Source organism: Palaemon carinicauda, chromosome 11, assembly GCF_036898095.1.
Source record: "Palaemon carinicauda isolate YSFRI2023 chromosome 11, ASM3689809v2, whole genome shotgun sequence".
NCBI classification, from domain to species: domain Eukaryota; kingdom Metazoa; phylum Arthropoda; class Malacostraca; order Decapoda; family Palaemonidae; genus Palaemon; species Palaemon carinicauda.
This window is the reverse complement of record NC_090735.1, coordinates 6738794-6745429: the sequence shown is the minus strand read 5'-3', so window position 1 is coordinate 6745429 and position 6636 is coordinate 6738794.

The following is a 6636-nucleotide window of genomic DNA, read 5'->3' as shown; positions in this document are numbered from 1 at the left end:
TCTAAAACTAATTGCTTCCACTATTCTAAAACTAGCGTAAAGAAAACGGTCACACGAGTCCCCAAACTGCTGACAATGCAATATGTGGAAAAGGGAAATGGAATGGTATACTGTATGCACAGGCCACATAAATACGAGAAATAAAATAACAATTCCTTTTCCACTTCTTCCAGTTGCAGCTGGACTAACGAAGATTGAACAATTCATATTTCTCCGTTCGCAGAGAGTATTTTGTTCGAGCTTTAGATGTGGACGGTTTTGCAGGAAAACAAATGATCGAAGGACGATTTTACTCACTATGGGCAGCTCGGGGCTTCTTTTATTGTTACATGTTCGACTATATTTGGTCAATATCATTATTAGGATTATTACTTGCTAAGCTACAACCCTAGTTGGAAATGCAGATGCTATAAACCCAAGGGTTCCAACAGGGAAAATAGCCCAGTGAGAAAAGGAAGTAAGAAAAAACTACAAGAAATGTTTAAGAACAATAACAGCAGTAAAATAAATCGCTCATATATAAACTATAAAATCTTAAAAATAACAAGAGGATAAAAACTTCAAAATAACAAGAGGAAGAGAAACATATAGAATAGTGTGCCCGAGTGTACCCTCAAGCAAGAGAACTCTAAACCAAGACAGTAGAAGATCATGGTACAGAGGCTAGGGCACTACCCAAGACTAGAGAACAAGGGTTTGATTTTGGAGAGCCGTTCTCCTAGAAGAGCTACGAAATGCAACGGAATTTATGAATTGCATCAGTTAGTTCCACAAAGAATTTGGTTAATTACAAATGCTACTTAGCAGGAACAGCGCTTATGGATAATACATGATTTGCTTTCTTAAGATTTCCCTTGTCAACACTGTAACCAGAACAGATATTGAATGTACTCAATTCATTTCCAGATACAGTAAAGGCATAGGGCACAAGAAAGACATACAGGGAAGTATGATTTAGTGGATTAGGAAAGAAAAACGTAACCAAACAATCTACTGGACCAGTTAAGAATATTTCCTACAAGTCAGTATAATGTATCCTGTTACTAGGTGGTTAGAATTCAGAATAGTTTCCTGTTTGGTCATCTTTGAACATTATTTTTTCTGATAACGCTGAATGATTTTATCTTGTGAGGGGGGGGGGGGGTTAAGCCAGCCTCAACTTGGTGCCGGTCCCAAGCCCGGGTAAATGGGGAGGGTTGGCGGCAGGAAAGGCATCCGGCCAATGAAAAATTTGCCAAAACGAATATGGACAGTGAATATTATCAGAATAAAATTAATGCTAGATGGAGAAAGCTAGCCAGAAACATCAACCCCACATAGAAGTGGGAAAAGATGTAGACAAAGAAGAAGGAGTAGTGTATAACCAATACTTTATGCATTATGATTTATGTATGAGAAGAATGAATGGAATGTTGAGTGTCTCCAGTGAATACAGATAAGAATAAGACTTGGCAGAGTTTGAAAACAGTGGCTAATTTCCTCTTGGTAAGGGTAGAAGAGACTCTTTAGCTATGGTAACAGCTCTTCTAGGAGAAGGACACTCCAAAATCAAACCATTGTTCTCTAGTCTTGGGTAGTGCCATAGCCTCTTTACCATGGTCTTCCACTGTCTTGGGTTAGAGTTCTCTTGCTTGAGAGTACACTCGGGCACACTATTCTATCCAATTTCTCTTCCTCTTGTTTTGTTAAAGTATTTATAATTTATGTAGGAAATATTTATTTTAATGTTGTTACTGTTTTTAAAATATTTAATTTTTCCTAGTTTCCTTTCCCTACTGCTTTTCCAACTAGGGTTGTAGCTTATCAATTAATAATAATAATAATAATAATAATAATAATAATAATAATAATAATAATAATCTTGCTTGAGGTTACACTCGATTACGCTGTTCTGCCGTATTTATCTTCCTCTTGTATTTTGAAGTTTTATAGTTTATATGTTAAGGATCTGATTTAACGTTGCCACTATTCTTGAAATATCTTATTTTGATTGTTCATTTTTCTCTTGTAATTTGTTTATTTGATTGTTTTTTCCCTCACCGGGTTATTTTGCCCTGTTTGAGCCCATGGGCTTATAGCCTCCTGCTTTTTCAACTAGGGTAATAGCCCTGCTTGTAATAATAATAATGATAATAATAATAATAATAATAATAATAATAATGATGATGATAATAAAAATAATAATAACAATAACAATAATAATAATGATAATAATAATAATAAAAATAATGATAATAATAATAATAATAATAATACTACTAATAATAATAATGATGATAATGATACTACTACTACTACTACTACTACTACTACTACTACTACTACTAATAATAATAATAATCAAATGACTAATTTAGAAAGAGGGAACCATTCCGAAATATCCATTAGCGATGTTAGGAAAGAGATGCAACTAAAGATGACAAACAGCGGTATTATAAATAAGTTAATATTAGTAAATTAAAAAGGTTATAACTCCTATTGTAGAACTAATAATTTCAACAATTCAAACGAATAATTGATTTGAATATTGATGTGATCTCCCTTTACAAAACCATATTGCGATAATATGACGTCACCAAAAGAGAGTTTATAATTTCTTCATGCCTTAAACGGCAACACATTTGAAAGAGCTAAACGTTATGAGAGTAATAGTTATAAAGTTATTGAATGAGTATGGGGTACAAAAAAAAAAAAAAATATTTTCAAAATTTGTACTCTAACTTTAAATGGCTCTGGAAACGCAAAAAGTTCAGTACATACATAGAGACTAAAATATGCTATCTCTCTCTCTCTCTCTCTCTCTCTCTCTCTCTCTCTCTCTCTCTCTCTCTCTCTCTCTCTATAGCCTTTAGGCGGCAATGGGAGAGCGCTTGGTTCATAAAGCCAGGAACCACATTTTCATCCTATAGTTTATCGATAAAGGAACAATTTGTAAGAGTTTATTAAAAATACCTCACATCACGTCAGGGGGGGGGGGTATGGTTATTGCCACCAGTGCACCTCACTGGGTACATTGTATGCGTTATGGAAGGATGTTTATAGTGTCTCTATCTCTTTTAAAGAGTCCTCTCTTTTTATGCATTTACTCTGTCTTTGTTCGTCCTTCCTGTTTCATACGAGATCTACTCCTTAGGTCCTTTGGTCGTTGCAACCTCACCATCCTTGTGAGCTAAGGATGGGGGTTTTGGGGGAGTCTATAGGCCTATCTACTAAGTTATCAGCAGCCATTGCCTGGCCCTCACTTGGTCCTAGCTTGAGTGGAGAAGTGTCTTGGGCGCTGATCATATGCATATATGGTCAGTCTCTAGTGTATTGTCTTGCTTGATAGGGCAATGCCACTGTCCCTTGCCTCTGCCATTCATGAGTGGCCTTTAAACATTAAACCTTTAAATGTTTTCGGAGTTTCTGTCTTGTTGTCCGTCCAATTTCTCTGGATATAACAGAACCACATCAAATCATATTACATTGAGCTTCTCTGGACTTCAACAGCGACTTTGGCTCCCTGCTTGTTAGTTGACTCTAATGATGGAGAGAGAGAGAGAGAGAGAGAGAGAGAGAGGAGAGAGAGAGAGAGAGAGAGAGAGGAGAGAGAGAGAGAGAGAGAGAGAGAGAGAGGAAAAGTATTAAGAATGGTAGGTCCTCGATAAGTTAGTTAATTCAATTGGTTGATGTGATTCATCAGCTATTTTCTCTCTCTCTCTCTCTCTCTCTCTCTCTCTCTCTCTCTAGCAACAACCAATGCAGCCGTTTCTAGTTCACTGTAGAACAAAGGCCTCAGACATGTCAATCCATGTCTGAGGTTTGGTCAGTTTTCATCACCACCTGGTCAGTGCTGATTGGTGATGGTGGGAGACTGTTGCCTGATCACTCAGAGCAAACCAGCCTAGTGTGGATGGCCCTTACTAGTATAGCTGTGCTCATCTTGGCGATACGCAAACAATTTTACTACGGTAAAGTATTCCCACTCGAAGATTAGTTCACCCAACGTTTAACTGGGCTCCACAACGCACTAGAAGAGTTGGAAGAGCCAGGGCTACATGGCTGAGGACAATGAAGAGTGAAGTGGGAGATGGTGAGTGGAGAAGTATTGAATTAAAAGCTCAAGATATGGACTAATGACGAAATCTAACCGATGCCCTTTGAGTCAAAAGGTGTAGGAGGAGATGATGATGATGATTATTATATATATATATATATATATATATATATATATATATATATATATACATATATATGTATATATATATATTTATATATACATACATTATATATATATATATATATATATATATATATACATGTATATATATATATATATATATATATATATATATATATATATATATATATATATATATGTGTGTGGTTGTGTATGTGTGTGTGTGTGTGTGCGTGTGTGTTTGTGTGTTCCAGTCCCAACATCATTTCCTTGACTCTCCACTTACTCCCTTTTGCTACATTTTTTTTTTTTAATCTGACGCGCCCTCTATCCTACTGCGAGTCTGTCTGTCTAGCTGTCTTATTTAAGCATAAACCAAAAAACTACATAAAACCCCAAAGAAATAGTAAAACCTTTGTAATTGCCTTTGTCAGTTACAGATGTCGTGTAGTTGTTTTCCCTTTTGGAACATTTCCAAAATGAAGGCTAAATTAATTTCTGGTGAGATTTTTGCCAATTTTTCTTATAGCAGCCACGTCTTGGCGGAAGAAAACATAAAGATAAAGTAAAGGAGAATAAGCGAGTTTATTTATCACAAATCAAAATAAACAATAATTTTTACAGATTTTAGTGGGCTGGCTGTATACAGCGTAATGAATAAGTTAGTAATTATTCATTGCATTGAATGTCCCAAATAAAATTCCTTTTCAAATTGCTTACTCCAGTGTTGCCAGGTTGGCATTTGTTTAGGGCAAAAACGTGAAATTTGTCCTTTTTCAGGCCATAAATTTTAAATTTGGCCTTTTTGAAATAGGTTGGCCTTTAGTTATATGAAAAAGGTTGGCCTTAGATACTACATTTTGACCTCTTTTCTACTAATGGGTTGGGTTGGCCTTTTAAAGCTGTACTTGATAGAAGTTGTCCTTTTCTATTCAAGAAAACATGGCAACACTGATGGAAAACTTTTTACCGGAAACTTTGATATATGGATCATATATTACAATTGGCCTGAAACACTAGAACTTGTTTGGTTCTGAGCAGCTTTGCATATAAACTGCTTTATCTGTTTTGACCAAACTTTGTAATTTCGTTGGGCATGCCCCAAGGATAAATCAGCCAAATATAAAAAATTAGCATTTTTTAATATAGACAGCTTTTTATAATATACGAAATATTTCTCATCTTTATGAATTGATAGAAGTACTCGGGAAGAAATGTATGAAACGTTTATTTTTTCATTAGCATAATCATCATCATCATCATCTCATCCTACGCCTATTGACGTAAAGGGGATCTATTAGATTTCGACAGTAGTCTCTATTTTGAGCTTTTAATTCAATACCTCTCCACTCATCATCTCCCACTTCACGCTTCATAGTTCTCAGCCATGTAGGCCTGGGTCTTCCAACTCTTTAGTGCCTTGTGGAGCTCAGTTAAACATTTGGCGAACTAATCTCTCTTGGGAGTACGAAGAGCATGCCCAAACTATTTTCACGAGAAGACTTTTCTTTCCTTTTTTGATTTCTTTACCTTTGTATATTTCAAATATCCTTTTTATTCCTCATTATAAAGACATTAGACTTTTTTCCATTCTGAGTACAAAATATGAAAGTTTCCAATTCGAAAAAGTCTTTGACTCACGAGTTGAAGGTCTATCTACACGATCATATACTGTAGTGTCTGACAGACAATGTTCTATGTCAGGTAAAAACTTTTTACATTGTCCTTATGACCATGTCTCAAATTAGATACAAAAGCTTATCGTGAGGATGTTTGCAGCATAACTTGTCTTTAATCAAGGGATACTGGGTACTAAAAGTAACATCTTGTTTACTGTTTTCTTACGTTTATTTTCTGTAAATATTCAGCTTATCTTCTCTTTTTTTTATTTACTGTATGTCGGGTAGTTTTACGCTGTTGTTGATGTTGTTACTGTTCTTAGGATATTTTATTTTAATTGCTCATTACTTCTCATATAGTTTATTTATTTCCTTATTTCCTTTTCCCACTGGGCTATTTTTCCCTGTTGGAGCTCTTTGGCTTATGGCATCTGATTTTCAAACTAGGGGTTAGCTTAGATAATAATAATAATAATAATAATAATAATAATAATAATGATAATAATAATAATAATAATAATAATAATAATAATAATAATAATAATAATAATAATAATAAATATGGAAGGGAGGGTGCCTATTATATGAAGATTATAAGGAAAATATTCAAATGTCTCTTAAAAAAAGGATTTTTTTTTTTACAATCACATTCTTGTGTACATCCACAGTTTCTATCAAAAGAATATTCAAATTGAATTAGACCGAGATATAGTTTTAATAGATTAATATTTAAATCAAATTGGAACAACCTGTAGCCTCATGTATGCATGTAAGCAAAGGAAAGTGAATTCAGAATCCACATTGAAATGTTGCAGAGGCAGTGCAGTAAGCGAAGATGGTGTAGCCAGCAATTATAGA